This window comes from Acinonyx jubatus, chromosome B3 (genome assembly GCF_027475565.1).
Source record: "Acinonyx jubatus isolate Ajub_Pintada_27869175 chromosome B3, VMU_Ajub_asm_v1.0, whole genome shotgun sequence".
In the NCBI taxonomy this organism is placed as follows: Eukaryota; Metazoa; Chordata; class Mammalia; order Carnivora; family Felidae; genus Acinonyx; species Acinonyx jubatus.
The window spans coordinates 127764618-127783509 of record NC_069386.1 but is presented as its reverse complement, the minus strand read 5'-3'; the positions used below and the strand labels follow the sequence as shown (position 1 = coordinate 127783509).

The window sequence follows — 18892 nt, the reverse complement described above, 5'->3', positions numbered from 1 at the left end:
TTTATATAATTGAAGAAGCAACGTAGTGTATCACGTGAGTCATTGAAGTGTTACAAGTAGCAATAGAAACTATTTCTTGGTTAGATTAAGAGAAGAGAATATAGTTGGCTGTGTAGCTTCCTGGAAAATTTTGTGGTTAGCAGACCAGTTTTTCAAACAGCTTGGTTAGCAAGTTTGAAACACTTGTATTTTTTTTGACTATAATAACAGGGAAATATAATATTTGAAATGTATTACAAATAGTAATGTCAGCTAAAATGACATTTCCCAACAGGAATGGTGATAAGATCCTGTTCGTTTTGAATTATTTTGTAAAGAATATCTTGTATTTCTCCATGAAGTAAATAGGAACTACAGAAATAAAAGACATATTTTTATTCTATTGGAGAATATTTGTGTTCCTATTTTAAATATGTTATTGAGAAAAACGTATGGATTTTATAAAATGCACTTCTAACATATGCAATTATTTCATTCGCATTAACTGTAATTTTCTTTTTCTTTTCCTTTTTTTTTAATTTATGGAAAAGTTTATGGTATCAATTGACTTGTTTAAATTTTTTTTTTGCATTTATTCATTTTTTTTTTTTTGAGAGACAGAGAGGGACAGAGCACAGGTCGGGGAGGGGCAGAAAGAGAAGGAGACACAGAATCGGAAGCAGGCTCCAGGCTCGGAGCTGTCAGCACAGAGCCTGACACGGGGCTCGAACCCAAAAACTGTGAGATCATGACCTAGGCTGAAGTCCAACACTTAACTGATTGAGCCAACCAGGCACTCCAATAGACTATTACATTGAATGAATTCTTGAATACCCAGGTTATTATAATGAACCTCCAAGACTGATAGACCAATCATTTAGACCATCCTTAAACAGACACCCCATTGGTTAAGAGTGGTTTCTGGCTTTGTATTTCTTAGGCTGTTATTCTTCCCTTACTTGCCGTATAAATTTAATCAAGTTGCTTGTCCTTATAATGTCACAATTTATCTATTAAATTGGATACAATAATAGGATCCGACACGTTTGTTGTAAAGATTTCAAATGAAGTCTATATACACTTAAAGAGATGCTTGAAATAGAGTAAGTTCTCAAAATTAATCTATTAGCTTTACATTTATTTTCATAAATTACAGGTGGGCTCTTAAACTATTCAAGGTAGGTAGACAGGATTATGTTTTTCATTTTCAACAGCTTGAGCCTGATTTCTATCGAATCTTATTGGCATATGAAATAAATTCTAAACCAGATTTGTAGAACTTAATTTTCATGAGAGATGAAGGCATATACCTTCGGTTCAAAGACGGTGAGCTAAGCAAGGTGGAACAGGTGGGAGTGATGATGCCTTACACAGTCTTCTTGCTCAGCCCTTAAGAATCCCAAGGTAATGGAGATACAGCAATTCATTAAGTGATAATAAAAAGGACTTCACAGTAAGGGAGCCAATGATGCAGTAGGTCACCCTTTGATTACAGGTAGTGTCTTCAAAATCCACATGTGCACACCCATACAGGTATGCAAGCACACAACGGTGCCCTCAGGCACACATGCAAAGACGGTGTTGCAAACATTCGCTTTCACAAGCAATGACGCACATATGGAAACCCTAGGCTCCAATAAGACGGTTTTAGGGTGTGGGGTCTTCGGGAGAAAATTAAATTCATTGAAAGTGGAGCCCCCAGGGTGGAATTAGTATCTTCAGGAGAGGAAGACACATAGGCTTTTCCCACTTCACCATACAAGAGGGCAGCTGTCTATATTGGCCCCCTGATCTTAAGCTTCCAGCCTTCACAAATGTGAGAAAATAAATGTTTGTTGTTGAAACCACCCAGCCTATGATAATTTCTTATACCACATCAAACTTCCTAAGATAAGCTGGCAGAGTTTTTTTCTGATTTGAGCAAGAATCAACATAAGAAAAAATAAGCAAGGGGGTATGGGTAAAGGCAGAAGCATAGGTGAACCTAAACATCTAGTCAGATAATTAGAGAATTCTTGGAAAGGACTGACAGCAGAGGGGAATTTTCACAATCAAAACCATAGTTGCGCTTTCATTGTCATAGTGATTTTTAGCTGACTTTTATTCATGAAATTTCAGTTGACTGAGGAAAAAATGAATTCTATTCACACTTATAAGATGTACATATGTGTGTAAAGGTACTCGTATGCTTATCCTGAACTGAACTAATTGTTCACTGGCATGGTGCCCCTGACAGCAAATACAGGCCAGCTTCAAAGCTAATGGTGTAGTTTACAATTAAGTTGTGCTTGGTCTATCATTCAGGGTTCAAGGACTACCTGTATTTTTGCCAACTGACTTTGATTTGGTTTGTCCCAAAGCAAAGACTTACTGCAACATGGAATAATGTCTCTAGACTAGCCTTTCATTCGAAAAGGGTAGAGGCGCAGATGAAACCCATCATTCGCTACCACCGTGATGGATCGGAAAACTCAAGGAGTCTTCTGTAACTTTATTTTAAAAAAGTTGTACAGATGCTCACTGTGGCCTACTGTTTTAATCACAGGCACTATCAGGAAACATCGTATTGTCTCCTGAATTTCTAGGTAAGGAGAAAAATGCACATATACCTGCACACATACCTACATACACACAAATATATACGTATCATATTGGAATTAAACTTACTCTTTGCTAGTACTTTCTGATAGTACCTAGCAAAGATACTGGACTATTGCAGGCATTTGGTAGACAACTATAAAGTGTTTAACATGCAAAACACCAGAGAAGGCACACACCAGGACCCAACAAAACCCACCACCCACCCTACATTCTTGAATGATTATAACTCTGTAAAAACACCAGTACCATTTTTTATTTTCCAAAATAGAGAACACGAGAAAGAAATCTTCCACTTTCAGCACAGTGGCAATAAAAAATAAAATAATCAATGGATTTGCCACAGGGCCTAGAATATGAATCACCTGGACCACTATCATTTTTTCCATTACAGAACACAAAATAATTTTCTTGGTTAAAGGCAGTTGTTACCCTATCGCCTGCTCAAATCAATATCAGCTGTATGGTTGAGAATCCTCTGGCTAAAATTATATATCAAAGATGCTTAAAGCAAGGGAGAATCATTTTTATTGTGTTTCCTTGACTTCTCTACTCTTTTACTTTATAAATAACAGCCAAGACACTGGGATTTTCCTCAAAGCTTCATCCCTGAGACAATTGTTAAGTGTGGTTCATGATCTCATATTATTGTTCAAAAATATTGGCCTTTAAAAAAAGATCATCATTTCTGTACAACTCCGTCACCTATTCTGAGATGAAAACACAAAAGAGAGATATACAAATTTAAGCGAATTTTTCTTGGTTAGTGAAATAAAATTTCAGGAAAGTTATTAAGAAGTTACTCCAGGGTTACTTACTTGAAAATTATTTGATCAATAGTAAATATGATATCTATGGAGTTACATTTATATTTCTGATTTATAAATATTTTAAAAATACAAAGGAGATCACTACTTCTCAAAAATAAGTAATTCTAATTTAAAAGAAAATTAAGTTGATAGAGCTAGAGTGACACCAAATATTGTTAGGTCATTGCCTCAGGATGAAAGAACAAAAAGCTAAAAGACATATGCAGATTTATTTCTACTGCTCATCAGTAGGGATCATTAAGAACATGTGTAGATGACATTAATTCCCTCAAATAAATAGGAGAAAGAAGAAATCTTACTGACTAGTTTACAAAACTCTTTTTCCAGAACTTTCAAATGTGGAGAACATCATCAGAGACATGAACATACCAATTCTTTTATTGCATTTTATTTCCACAACAAAGGAAGTGGTTTTACCAGTGCTAAACATTACTCAGGAATTTTTAATTTGCTTATAAATAGCTCTAAATCATAATGTGCTAATGCGTATATTGTTTTTACAAGTGTTTGTTAGCCAGATACACGTCACACGCCAGTATCTATGACAGCTACAGGTTACATTAGACAGCCAAGAGCCAATACAAACCTTTCCAGGATGAACATACTCCTGATTTATATGTCTTTATTTCTCTCACTAAATTTTGGTGACTTTGATTGTATATATGAACAACTGAGAGAGAGAGAGAGAGAGAGAGAGAAACAGGGAGCAAGAGAGACAGAAGGAGAGATAATAAGGTAGGTAGGGTTGATAGAGAAAGAATGTATATGGTTTGAGTCTATGGGAGGTAGAAAATTTCTTCTCACCAATTCTTAACCCAACTTAAGTGGCGGAATAATTAATAAATTAAAAAATAAAAAATAAATAAAATTCTAATATTAGCTCAGGCAAATATTATGTCTTCAATAATGTAATCAAATAATATTTATGTGAGGTTTACCAGGTAACATGATGGAATGAGTTGGCATGCTCTAACTCTATCCCAACTCTACCACAGACACTTACTAGCACAAATAAAATAAAATAAAATAAAATAAACCAATAATAATTGAGATAAAATAGAAGAAAAAAGAGGAGTTGGAAGAGAAGTAGAAAGAGAAGAACAAAAAGGAAGAGATAGAGAATATCTAATGCTTAAAATGAAAAAAATAAATAAATAAATGAAACCTGGACTCATCAGTAAATACTTCTGTTTTGGTCTTACTAAAGGCACTAGCCGGGGCTGGATTTTAGCACCCTTAGTGACATAAAAAAGAAGAGATTGAGCTCTCAGGGAGTTAGGAAGTTGGCATTCAATTTATATCATACATCCAGATTATGCATGTAGTTCCAATAAGATGCAAGAAAGTACATCTAAAAATACCACTAGAGGATCAGAGAGTTTGCCAACTAACTGAGTATCTGTGTGAAATTGTGTACCGGGTTGAGGGAGGAGGGTATGTGTTAGTTGTTTCATGAGATTGAAAAACTAAGCACACATGCCTGTCAATGGTGTCTGAATTTATATAGTCTGTGTGGGCAGGACTTAAACAAAAATGAATGGGGCACCTGGGTGGCTCAGTCAGTTAAGTGTCTGACTCTTGGTTTTGGTTGAGGTCATGGTTTCATGGTTTGGGAGTTGAAGCCCTGCATCAGGCTCTGCGCTGATAGCGTGTAGCCTGCTTGGGATTCTCTCTCTCCCTGTCTCTCTCTATGGCCCTACTCTGCTTGTGCTTTCTCTCTCTCTCTCTCTCTCTCAAAATAAATAAATAAACTTTAATAAATAAATAAATTAATTAATTAATTAAAGAGAAAGAAATAAAGCCAGAACAAAACTTTTGATATTCTTTCGATCTAGGAAGAAGCAGTATACATTGTCTAAGATCATGGAAGGTAGATGACAAGATGACATTACATGGGTAGATGTAACCACCATGAAAGAAAGCAAACTGGGCAGAGGATGAGCCTACAATTAAAGAAAGACAGACAGAAAGGCAGAGAGAAAGGCAGAGAGAAAGGCGGAAAGAAAGAAAGAAAGAAAGAAAGAAAGAAAGAAAGAAAGAAAGAAAGAAAGAAAAAAAGAAAGAAAAAAAAGAAAGAAAGGAATGAAGGAAGGAACAAGAAAGGAAGGAAGGAAGGAAGAAGGAAAGGAAGGAAGGAAGGAAGAGAGAGAAAAAGGAAGAAAGAGAGAAAGAAAAATTTTAAAAGAGGATCATCAGAAGATTAAATAGAAAAATCTGTTCCCCAAGGACTATAAATAAGAGAAAAGTCATAAAATTTGAAATATATGTTACAGTAGTATGTTTTAAATTATTATGAACAAATAGTATACATATGAAAAGAAATGAAATGTAATTTCTATAAAGTCTTTATTATTAAAAATTCAATGAATGGTTAAAATAGCATATCACGTACAAATCTGAGGACAAAATTAGTTAACTAGAGCTATATTTGTGTAAATATTTGTATGGACAGCACAGTTAAAAACAGATGTACTATATGAGAAAATGTTTCAAAAATAGACCTGAAAGATACATTGCATGATGCAAAATATGTCTTATAGTAATATCAAAATCATAAAGAAAATGGCAATGAATCAGTAGTCAAAGCAATGTACAAAGATGAGATTTTAAGAGATGATGAATCTCACAACCTGAGATTAAATCAAAATACCAATTCAGGGACTACACCAAAAGCAAATCTACGTCTGAACACTTTGGAATAGAATTAAAAAATACAACTAAAAAGAAAATCGTAAATCACACTGAAGAGAAAAGTAGATGATAACTAAACTTTGTTTAGTTGTTTTTCAGAAAAAAAAAATTGAGTTCAAGAGTTTAGTTATTTTAAACCTAATTAAAATTTAGTTTTGCTATTATAATTCATAGTTAAAAAGTGTCCTAAACTCTCGACCTCAGAAAGAAGGAAATAAATCCAGAAGGAAGGAAAGAATCTGAAAAGCAGTTAAAATTAGTAAACAGTAATAAACATAAGTAACTATCGACAGTGACGTGCATAATAAAAATGATGATTAATTTTGGGCGGATAAATACTAAAAAGCAACTAAAATACTAAACAATGATGAAATGGATGATGTTAAGGAGTGATAATATTTAAAATATTCTTTAAAAAATAAAATATTCTTAAAAACTCCTTTCTAGATAAACTTAATCATGAAATTGTTTTTATCTTTTTTCAAGTGATTTTGTTAAAGATTTAATTGTAACCAATAGAATAAAAATACATATGTAACACATAACTCTTTAGATATAAAATTTTAATAAAGAAAATGTGAAAAATGTGAGTAGTCAATTGACTTAAAGAAATGTCAGTAATAAAAAAAAAAGAAAATTGAAAATACTTGGTCCAAAAATCAAAAAAACAAAAATATATAGGTAGAACATTCAATGATTAAAATCATTTTTAATGGCGCAAGACTCCAATTTTATTACTTTTTTAAACTTTTAAGAAGTAAGTAATTTTCTTGGTATTTACCAAGTAAGTATCTCACACAGGTAAAAAGAATGAAGACTTTCAGCTCATTTTAACCCCACTTTTGGTATTACTGGATTCAATTTGCTAATATTTTAATTAGATTTGTGAAATAATATCTATTAGAGAAATTGATCAATAGTTTTTCTTTTAATGTCCTTGATAGGGTTTGATATAAAGATTATCCTCACTTCAAAAAAAAGGATCTAAGAATGATTTTATCTTTATGAAATAGAAGATTTTGTATTTTTCCCTTTCTTAAATATTTTGAAAGATTTGCTAGTGAAATCATCTAAATCGGGAGATTATTGTGAGATTATTAAAATAATGAATGTAATGTTCTGAAAAGAAAAAAATGCTATTGAGATTTGTCTATTTCTCCTTTTAGTACTGTTAAATTATATTTTCCTGAAATTGCATCATCTAAATTGTCAGATTAATATACAGTGTCAATTGTATTTATTTATTTATTTGTTTGTTTGTTTATTTATTTTCACCAATAGGATTTTTTATCTGTCACCATTAAATGTCTGAATTTCCCACAGATTCTTGGGCTGGTGGCTCAGACCCATCAGCCTGTTCAGTTTTAGCACTGGTCTCATCTCTAGTTGCTTTTCCAGAACTACTACCTTTACCAGAAAGGTCCATAAGCTTTCCCAGTTCAAACCTGGGCTTCTTCAGCATTTTTACTTTTCTAGCAAAGATATCATGGAGTGGATAAGTAGATTTATAAGCTTTTCCTATGTCTCTTTTTGATGCTGTCGGATGCTGATTGACTTTTTTTTAAGTCATTTGCACCTCTCAGGTCATGATATGCATTATCTTTTTTCGAAATTTAGTGGACCAGTTGGAACTGAGCATAAGAAGTCTTCCAAATCTGATTGTTGCATTTTTTTAGTAAAATCAACACAAAATACACAAGGCAAATAACCATCGGTAGTCTTAACATCAACATGAGCTTTAATCATGGTCTACCATTTTTGACCATGGAACACGTTTTGTCAGGGTTAAAATGCATGCCATGAAAATTAGTCAGACAGTTTTTGCCCTGTACATCCTCAGCAATTTGCTTGATTTTTGTAAGTGTAACTTCATCATTCTGCAGATCAGCAAGGCTCACCTCCAAAACACTACCATTGAGGCCATCAGATGCCATTTTGCTTCCTTGAGCTCTCACGACTTGTGTTTTTCCAAAATTTCTTACATTGAACATAGCTGGTGCTTTCACATCATGCCAGTCTTTCTTAGAAAATGGATCAACTACTCTCTTCTGGGCTCCCTTTTGCCACCTTTCATTAGGCCCTTGCTCTGGTGGAACATATATTCTTTACATTTCTAATGTCTTTAACATCTGAATATCTTTAAGCTCTATCTTTAATATCTAATATATTTTTAAAGTTTATTTATTTATTTTGACAGAGATAAAGAGACAAAGAGCACATGCACAAGCAGGGGAGAGGCAGAGAGAGGAGAGAGAGAATCCCAAGCAGGCTCCACACTGTCAGTGCAGAGCCAGACATGGGGCTTGATTCCATGACCCTGGGATTATGACCTGAGTTGCAATGAAGAATCATATGCTTAACCAACTATGCCAGCCAAGCATAATATCTTTCTCATATCTTTCTGATAGTATAGATTTATCACTTTTCCCCCTTAATTAGTCTTACTAAATTCTTATTTATTTTGTTATGTTTTCCAAAAATTAAATTTTACTTTATTGGTTTCCTTTACAAATAGAGGGAAAGATGCTTACTTTATAATTTAATACATTTTCTTTTATATTTACTTTTTCTTTCTATTTTCTTTGACCATCTTAACTTTAAGCTGGTGCAGTCTGCCTTTCACCCTCTCTCCCAAATACTTCACAAAAATAAGTCTTGTCAAATTTAGCAAGACCACCACATTACTATCTCCATATGAAATTTTTTTTTAAGAATGTTGGAAATAGGTTGCTGATCATCATGTCACAATTAAATATATAATCTAGTGACTTAGAATATAGCCTCTGGAGGCAAAATTTCTGCGGCTGAATTCTTGCTCTGCTGTATGACCTTACGTAAATTGCTTTACCTCTCTGTGTATAGTTTTCTTTATCATTAAAATAAATATTCCAAACGTAATATGGGATTGAGTTGATACATGTAAAATTCTTAAAACAAGCCTGGCACATATTTAAATTCTTAATGTATGTTTGCTATCATTATTATATCCTCATGTTTGTTTTCATCTAAGCAGTTGTGAAAATTACAGTGCATATCCATTTCCAAAACTTGGTCACTCTCAACAGGTGGTTTTCAAACTTTCATTTATGTCTGAATCATCTGGGTTGATTTCTAATATGTTTTGGGTCCTAAACAAAATATTTTAATTTAATAACTCTGGGTAAGATTCAAAAATCATTTTTCCAATAATTACTCCAAAGTTCTCGTGTAGGTGGTTACAGAGTACATTTTAAAATCCTTGCTGATGATGATTATCTCCTTGACCAAACCGTAGTCAGATTTTTTTCGACTATGCCTCCATCTTGGCTTATAAAGACCTGAACGAACATTACTATAGTTTGTAACAGCTCAAGTCAGTACCCTTAGGATGTCTCTAGACCCTCTTCAAGCACCTGCTTGAGCAAACTCAAGGCTGCCAAAAGAATTTACTCTGCTGCTGCCAATGTCTGAGGATAGGGCCCCTGTTTCCCAGTCTCTGTGCAAAGGGAGAGGCTTACATTTGGTAAGTGCCAGTTAGAAAACCCAGATGGGTTTCACTTGGACCACCTCCCTCTGCATTTTGTGAGTTTTCACTTCCCTGACTGCTGGAGCCCCTGAAATTTCCACTCCCTCCTCTCTATTCTCTTTTCAAACATCCCATCACCTCTGAACAAATAAGAATGGAGCTCAGCACTTGCCCCTACAATCCGTAGTTACTGAATAAAATCTGTTCTCCTTGAAATTAACGCATGGTGGTGTTTATCTTTGACACTGTCCTACAATTAGCATTACTTTAATGTAATTTTGAAATAAATCGAATGATGTAAGACTCTCAAATTTTATGCTTTTCTTTTTGTTTGGTCCTGCTACTAGGTAACTATGTGCTTTATAAACCTCCCTGGTGGGGCGCCTGGGTGGTTCAGTAGGTTTAACGTGGGACTCTTGATTTTGGCTCAGATCATGATCTCTTGGTTTTGTGAGTTGAAGCCATGCGTTAGGCTCTACATTGACAGCATGGAGCCTGCTTGGGATTCTCTCCCTCTCTCCCTCTATGGCTACCCCTCCCCCCACTCACTCTCTGTCTCTCTTAAAATAAATAAATAAACCTAAAGAATAAAATAAACCAACCAGGTGACTGTTACTGGACAAAAAATTTAAACCCATAAATCTAACTGTGGCCTTGTTCTTTTTTACCATTAATGTGAAGAGTTTAATTTTGAACTCATTTTTGTTCAATTTATCTATAAGCCCATCCTTACACCCGGACCACGCTGCCTTGCTTCGTGTAGATTTATAGCAAGTTTTGAAATTGGAAAATGTTAAGTGTTTGACATTATTCTCCTGTCAAGTAGTTTTGGCTACTCTGGGTCCCTTGCATTTCCCTATAAACATTAAAATATTTTTTAAAGTTTTTATTTATTTTTGAGACAGAGAGAGACAGCATGAGCAGGGGAGGGACAGAGAGAGAGGGAGACACAGAATCTGAAGCAGGCTCCAGGCTCTGAGCTGTCAGCACAGAGCCTGACTCAGGGCTCGAACTCACACTGTGAGATCATGACCTGAGCCAAAGGCAGACACTCAACCGACTGAGCCACCCAGGCACCCCTCCCTATAAACTTTAAACACAACTTGTCAATTTCCACCAACAAAAAGGCCTGCTGGGGTTTTGAAAGTGACTTAATTATATCTATAGATCAATTCGTGACAAATTGCCATCTTAAGACATTTAGTCTTCTGATTCATGGACATGGAATACCTCTCCATTTATTTAAATCTTTCTTCTCGCAGAGGCATTTTGTAATTTTCAGAACACAAGTCTTGTACTGCTTTTGTTAATGTTACTTCTAAATATTTATTCATTTTTCATGCAATTGTGAATGGAATTGTTTGTCTTATTTCATTTGCAAATGTTCACTGCTAGTACAGAAATTTAATTAATGTTTCTATATTGATGTTAAATCCTGTGATCCTGATACTGACATTATTTTAAAGCTTTAGTCGTTTTTTGTGATTTATTTGGATTTTCTACATACAGAATCAGGTCATCTGCAAATAAAAAAATCTTATCTCTTTCTTTCCAATTTAGATACCATTTATTTATTTATCATTTTCTTCTGTTTTTCTGTTTTATTTCACTACCTATACACCTTCAATGCATGCAGTGTTGAATAAAAGTGTTGAGAGCAGGCATCCTTGCTTTTTTCCTGATCTTAAGAGGGAAGCATTTGGTATTTTACCATTTTAAACTAAAATTTTCACTTTAGCAGTGAAACACCAAATGCTTCCCCCTAAAATCAGGAAAAAGCTATAGCTTTTTTAGCTATAGGACTTTTATAGATACTCTTGATCAGTTTTAGGAAGTTCTCTTCTATTCCTAACTTGTAGAAAATCACCATCCATGGATAAAAGATTTTTCAAAATGTATTTGTGCATTTATCAATATGATCATGAGGTTTGGTACTTTAGTTTATTAATATGGTGCATTACATTAGTTGATTTGGGGATATTTATACCAACCTTCCATTCCTGAGATAAACCTCATGTGGGCATGGCGTGCATGCCATCATTTTTGAGTGTGTGGCTGGATTTATTTGCGAATGTGTTCCTGAGGATTTTTACATCCATATTCATGAGACCTATTGGCTAGTACTTTTTTCCCCTATTGATGTCTTTTGATTTTCCTCTCTGGTAGGAGTACAATAGCAGTTGCCTCACAAAATGAATTAGGAAAGTATTCCCTCCTTCCTGCTCTACTTTTTCTAAAGAAAATTTTCCATTTCTGTTACTTCTTTCTTTTTCTGGATGAGTTCAGGAGGCATGGTTATTACTTGCTTCATATAATGATTGATTAAATCACCAGTGTAGACATGGGAGCCTGGTCTTTGTGAGAAGATTTTTACTCACTAATTTAATTTCTTCATTTGTTACACATCTATTCACATATTCTTTTCTTATTGTTTTTCTTGTTGTTGTTCAGATTTATCCACATTGTCCAATTTGTTGGCAAAATGTTATTCATAATATTCCCTCTGATCTTTTTAATTTCTGTAAAATCAGTAGTGATAGCCACCCTTTTATTCCTAGTTTTGTTAATTTGTTATTGTCTTATTTTCTTGCCAACTCTAAAAACTTTTTGACAGGTTTGTTGATTTCTTTCAATAAAATTTTGGGGATTCACTTTTATGTTATTTTTTTGTATTTGGTATCATTTATTTCTTTTCTAATCTTATTTCCTTCTTTTTGTTTGTGTTGGGCTTAATTTGTTCTTTTATTTTCTAGCTTTGTAAAATGAACTCACAGGTTATTGCTCTGAAATATTCCTTTTCTAATGTAGGCATCTCTGTTATAAACTTTTATGTAAACCCTGTTTTAGATACATGCCGTTAATGTTTATATATTGTGTTTTCATTTTGTTCAACTCAAAATATCTTCTGATTTCCTTTGTGATTTATTCTTGAATTCATTGTTTGTTTAGAAGTATGCTAGTTAAATTCCAAATATTTTTGAATTTCTCAAGTTCTCCTTTTTTTGATTTCTAATGTAATTCCATGGGGATCAAAGAACATATGTTGTAGGAATCCAATTATTCTAAATTTATTGAGAATTCCTATGACCCAGAACTTAGCCTTTCCTGGAGAATGTTCCATGTACTTTTTTTTCTGCTGCTATTGGATAGTGTGTTCTATAAATCTCCATTTGCTCATCTTCATCAGTAATGTCTTTTATGGTCTTATGTCTCGAGTCCTTAAGAGTCTTGCTGATTTTCACTCTAGCTGAGCAGGCTATTGTTGGGAGTAGGGCATTGAATTCTCCAAATAATTTTGTTAAGTTTCTTATTTCTCTTATACATTGTGTAAATCTGCTTCATGTATTTTTTAATCTTTTGTCAGGTGCATGTGTGTTTGTAATTAACATACCTCCCAAGTGAATTGATGTTTTATAATTAGAAAGTGTCCATATTATATCTAAAAACAAATTTTCCCTAATGTCTTTTTTTTTTAATATTTATTCATGTTTGAGAGGCAGAGAGAGGCAGAGTGTAAGTGGAGGAGGGGCAAAGAGAAAGAGAGACAGAATCTGAAGCAAGCTCTGGGCTCTGAGCTGTCAGCACAGAGCTCGATATGGGGATCCAACTCACCGATGGTGAGATTATGACCTGAGCTGAAGTCCAACAGTTAACTGACTGAGCCTCCCAGATGCCCCTGATTAGTTTTTAATCCATACATGCTTGCTACCATTATTGACATGGCTGGATTTATATTTACTATTTTGCTATTTGTTTCCTGTATGCTTCACCTTCTCTCCATCTCTCTCTCTCTTTTTCTCCCTCTCTCTTTCTGTCTCTCTCTTTTACTTCCTTTCTTGGTGTTATGTAGATAATTAATGTTCCATTTAAATTCTTTTCTCGAATTATTTTCTGTATTTTTTTTCTTAGCTGTTGCTCTAGGAGTTACAGTCTACTTCTTAATGGGTCAAAAATTCTAGTTTCTTTACATATCTCATCCTGTTTTGTTAGCAGCTGGACTTTAAAAAAAAAATTTTTAGTGTTTATTTTTGAGAGAGAGAGAGAGAGGGAGGGAGAGGCAGAGAGAGAGGGAAACACAGAATCTGAAACAGGTTCCAGGCTCTGAGCTGTCAGCACAGAGCCCAACCAGGGCTCGAACTCATGGACCATGAGATCATGACCTGATCCAAATTCAGACGCTCAACCTACTGAGCCACCCAGGAACCCCAAAAGCTGGACTTGTAGAATTACACTGCAGTAATATTGCAACAACTCTAGACTCTGAGTCCCATCAAGATTGATATTTTCTCCTGTTTTCATGTTTGTGTATTTGGACTAATTTGTGGCCATGTCTCTGCTCAGTTTCTTGTTTCTGTTTTTGTCTTCTTTAATTCTTGTTTTTATTTTTTATTTTTTTTTCAACGTTTATTTATTTTTGGGACAGAGAGAGACAGAGCATGAACGGGGGAGGGGCAGAGACAGAGGGAGACACAGAATCGGCAACAGGCTCCAGGCTCTGAGCCATCAGCCCAGAGCCTGACGCGGGGCTCGAACTCCCGCACCACGAGATCGTGACCTGGCTGAAGTCGGGCGCTTAACCGACTGCGCCACCCAGGCGCCCCTTGTTTTTATTTTTAAGGTCAGCTTCTTTGATGTAGCTTTTGGGTCAACATAGCTTAGTTTTCATCCAGTGCGTGTTCAGAGGTTACGCTCACACATTGAAAGAGTAGAATTCTCACATGTTGCCCATAGATCTCTTCAAATTCAGTAGCTCATTAGGGCTCCTCTGCTCTCTTCTAAGTTGGCACACAGTGTTGTGCATGCAACCTTTCTGGCAGTGAGCCTGCTAGTCCTGAGGCCATGGCTTGCACTCCTAGGTAGAATGTCTGGATGACAGAGCTGGGATGGGTAAGAAAAACGCGGCCCCGGACTAAACTCCCACAATCCCTCAAGGTGTTTATGGACGCTCAGTTGAGATCCTTAAAGTCATGTTTCTCATTTGTTGTATGCTTTGGGTCAATTTCCAGAGCCCTTAAATGGTTATTTTTGACAATTTGTCCAGTTTTTACCATTGCTTTTTGGAGAGAGATTTTGTCATTTTCTTCAATTTGCTGTTCCAGAAGCCTCACGTTGTTCTTTTAAAGCTACTTTAGATTAAGTTGGGATTTTTTTTTCCTCTGATTTTTTTCTTGGAATGAAATACAAGTATGTGAAATTTCTAAATTATATTTGAATCCCAATTGTTATCTACATTAAGGATGACAATGGTGTTTTTTCTTATAATAAAATATATTTAATTTAATCGAATAAAAATATATTTATGGTTTTTTTCTCCTCAAGTACCTTATGGATAGAAACATATCTAAACCCCTTTGACCTAATTTCAAGATGTCTTTACAAATTTATTTTTTTCTGTAAAGGTTCATTTTCCTCTGATAAAAAATGTACAGAGGTGTTTTATATAAACAATATATACAAGAAAATGTTTGTCATACTATTTGAAATATTCTCAAAATTGGAATATTAAGACAGCTAGCACAATTCTTAGATGAAAACTGGAAAACATTCACCAGGCTTTTTAATTTTCCGGTGAAATTTCTATCTTAGAAAAATGCCATATGGAGCTGGGGAAAAGTGTGCCTTTAATAATCAAATGCATTAATCAAACATTAATTTTTGCTAACGTGGGTAGAGAGATCGTATTATGATTCTATGGCATATGTTTGATTATACAAACAGGAGTGCAGCACAGTTCTGTCTGAAACTATATGATTTGTTGACTAAAAGAGAAATTCTCATCATAAAAATCTCAGGAAGTCTTGTAACTACTTAATAAAGATTGATGTCACCTTGATGTGGGTGGTGTCACTAGAGCTGATTTATACTATCAATTCTTTCTCAACTTTATTTTTTCTTAAGTAGATTCCTGTACTGTTAGCATATGTAACATTCAGTCTTGTAAGAATTAGAAGCTGGAATGGTTTCAATAAATGGCTAAGAATTTTACAACTAATAATACTGTTCAAGTTCACTTTTCAGGTTCAATTATGAAGTTATTCAGTCACCCAGTTATTCAGCCATCCAGTTCTTCATGCCATTATTTGATTATGTATAACTTTAAAAAGGATAAATTGAATAAAATTTTATATTTAAATTTAAATATTGAAATACCTGGTACATTTCAAGGCACATAAAATAGGCTGAATCATTCTGGAAGACATTTTGTCCCTAAATCTCTGTAAGCCTTTTGAGCTTTTCAGAGACCAGCTTCTTCCTCACCTCCTTTAGCCATGCTTATCCTAAGAGTGTCTTTCCGTATTGAAACATGCCAGCTTTTATATCATCTCCAGCAGACTTCCTTTTATTTATTAATGTATTTATGTATATCTTTATTTATGTATTTATTTATTTAAAGTTCATTTATTTCGAGAGAGAGAGAGAGAGAGACAGAGAGAGAGAGACAGAGAGAATCCCAAGCAGGCTCAGTGCTTTCAGCTTAGTGCCTGACACAGGCTCAATCTCAGAAATGGTAAGATCATGACCTGAGCCTAAATCAAGAGTCAGACGCTTAGCTGACTAAGCCACCTAGCCACTCTTCCAGTAGATATCTTTTTTTTTTTAATTTTTAATGTTTGTTTATTTTTAAGAGAGAGACAGAGTGCGAGCAGGGGAGGGGCAGAGAGAGAGGGAGACACAGAATCCGAAGCAGACTCCAGGCTTTGAGCTGTCAGCACAGAGCCCAATGCGGGGCTCAAATTCAGGAACCACGAGACCATGACCTGAGCCAAAGTCGGATGCTTAACCAAATGAGCCACCCAGGTGCCCCCCTTCCAGTAGACTTCTTAACTAACCTGTCAGTATTGTGAATAACAGTTCACAGTTGTTTTAGAAATGAGAATTTCAGCCTCAAAATTTATTTATTCAAGGATGAAACTGGTTAATGGGACTTTTTATGTAAAGTATAATTTTAGATTCTTTCACATATTAGGTTCATTTTTTCTCATCTCCTTCCCTGAAATAGATTCTCTACTCTTAGTGCAGAAACTGAGAAACAAAAAGTAAGCTATCTGAGGTCTGATAAATTTTCTAATTCATGCTTATCTGATTGCCAAACTCACATTCTCCCTAAGTTCATGTTGCATAATAAGTATTAGCTGAGTACTTATTACGCCCAAGTTTGTATACCAGGCTTTTTAGGTTTCTTTGTAGAGATTTCTTACTCAAATCTCTTATTCAGTAAGAAACAAAAGTTCAGATAAAAAATGATTTGAACCTGTTTTTCTGCTTATTCCAACATCACACATTTATAAAACATTCTCTGGAGCCTTATTGCTTCCCAGAAAAATACATACCAAATACTGACCTATCATTACTCAGAAAAAATGAATCCAGCTTGTTTCCCTTAAGTACTGAGTGTGGGCAGTGACGTACCAGCTTCATGAGATTTTATTCTAGCACTTAGATTACAACGATGGTAACAATTTTTTCATAGTTTTTCTGTATATGGGTAGAACTCTGGGCATTCATCCTGGATTTAAAATTTACTAGAATTTCTATTTTTATGCTTAGTAAAAAAATCACTTTAAAATAATTCCGCTTCCATTTTGAATAACAAAGCCAAAGACTTATATTCCAGCTTTACAATAAAATGTGGATTTCCCTTTAACATCTTGCATTTCAAAAAACTGAATAAGATGACATTTAGAAAGACATGCCAGCCAGCTAATTAGTTCATGGGGGAAAGTTCAACACTAGAACACTCTTTGGATGTACTGTATTTTTATTTGATTATGACCAGGATTCATTTTCATTTAATTTGCCAATATGCCTCTCAGTGTTTTATTCTTAGGTAAACAAGTGACTGTAGACATGTTGAGTCAATTACTCCTATTTTGTTCCTAAATTGGCATTAATATAGTAGCCGGATGGAAATGGTCTCATGCTTGCTGACACATTATTAATGACCAGTGAGGCAAAAAATATTGCCGTAGCTATATTTATTTGTTTCTACGCTTGAGACCGATGGGCTTGATCAGTCTCATGTTGCATGTTGTTTTTCCTTTTTGGAACCCACTGTCAGCATCCTTTTACTGATAGCAAAGTCAGCTTCACATCTCCCAGATCTATTGGAGGCTGAGTCAGGGCACAGATAAAACACTTTTTAATGCCTTTGCTCCCGTTTCGGATTTCCACTAACAATGCTTCATACTTTGGGACAACATTCTAACTACAGCACACTGTAACTTTTTTTTTTTTTTTGATGGGATATATTCCATCAACAGGCCATATCACATCTTCATGAAACTTAATGGTCAAGTACCTGATGATCACCTAAAATAGCCTTAAATGCTTAAGACTAAAATTTCAGTATTGAAGTTAAGACTCAAGCTCTATGGCTATAAGATCTGAGATTTAGTCACAACTGTTCCACTTCATCAATGAGTTAACTTGGGCACATTACTGAATTAATTAGGCACATTGCTTAAACTTTATGTAAGATTTTTCGTCTCTAAAATGAGGGTGGTTGAGTACCAAATGAGATGTCAGTCTATATCATCAAATCAAGCTGCATGTTCCCTCTACTTGAACCTAATCCTTTGCTTACAGTAATCAGAATCTTATCTGGTTCTCAGCTTCAAGCTCTTACTACAACAAATCGCCCCTTTACTCAAGTAACATTTGGAGTCTATGCCTCATTTTCACATATTTTCCTCCTGGGAGTGTGATCCTATGTTGCCTCCCCTGTATTACTAAAGATTCCAGTTCTGGGTGCTGTTCCTAAGAGTGTTGCATGCAAATCAGTGTTGCTGAGTGTGCTACCTAGGGCAGCCCCCACCTCTGTTTAGATCCTCCCAAGTCTTTCACAACCACCATCTACCTATTCATGTATATTTATTATCATCTATATTTATTACTGGCTTTGTGGATCCTTAAAAGCAGAATGTACATTTCAAGACACTTACCAATTAAAGCATCTATTGTCAATCCTTTCTATTTTTTATATTAAATATAATTTATTGTCAAATTGGTTTCCATACAACACCCAGTGCTCATCCCAACGGGTGCCCTCCTCGATGCCCATCACCCACTTTCCCCTCTCCCCCACCCTCCCATAAACCCTCAGTTTGCTCTCAGTATTTAAGAGTCACTTATGGTTTGCCTCACTCCTTCTCTGTAACTTTTTTTTCCCCTTTCCCCTCCCCCATGGTCTTCTGTTAAGTTTCTCAGGATCCACATATGAGTGAAAACATATGGTATCTGTCTTTCTCTGACTGACTTATTTCACTCAGCATAATATCCTCCAGTTCCA

General features: G+C 35.0%; 1 pseudogene; it reads right to left on the bottom strand.

The window, feature by feature from the left end:
* Window positions 1-5606: 5606 nt before the first annotated feature.
* On the bottom strand, window positions 5607-13984 carry LOC128316093 (40S ribosomal protein S3a-like; annotated as a pseudogene).
* Window positions 13985-18892: the final 4908 nt, after the last annotated feature.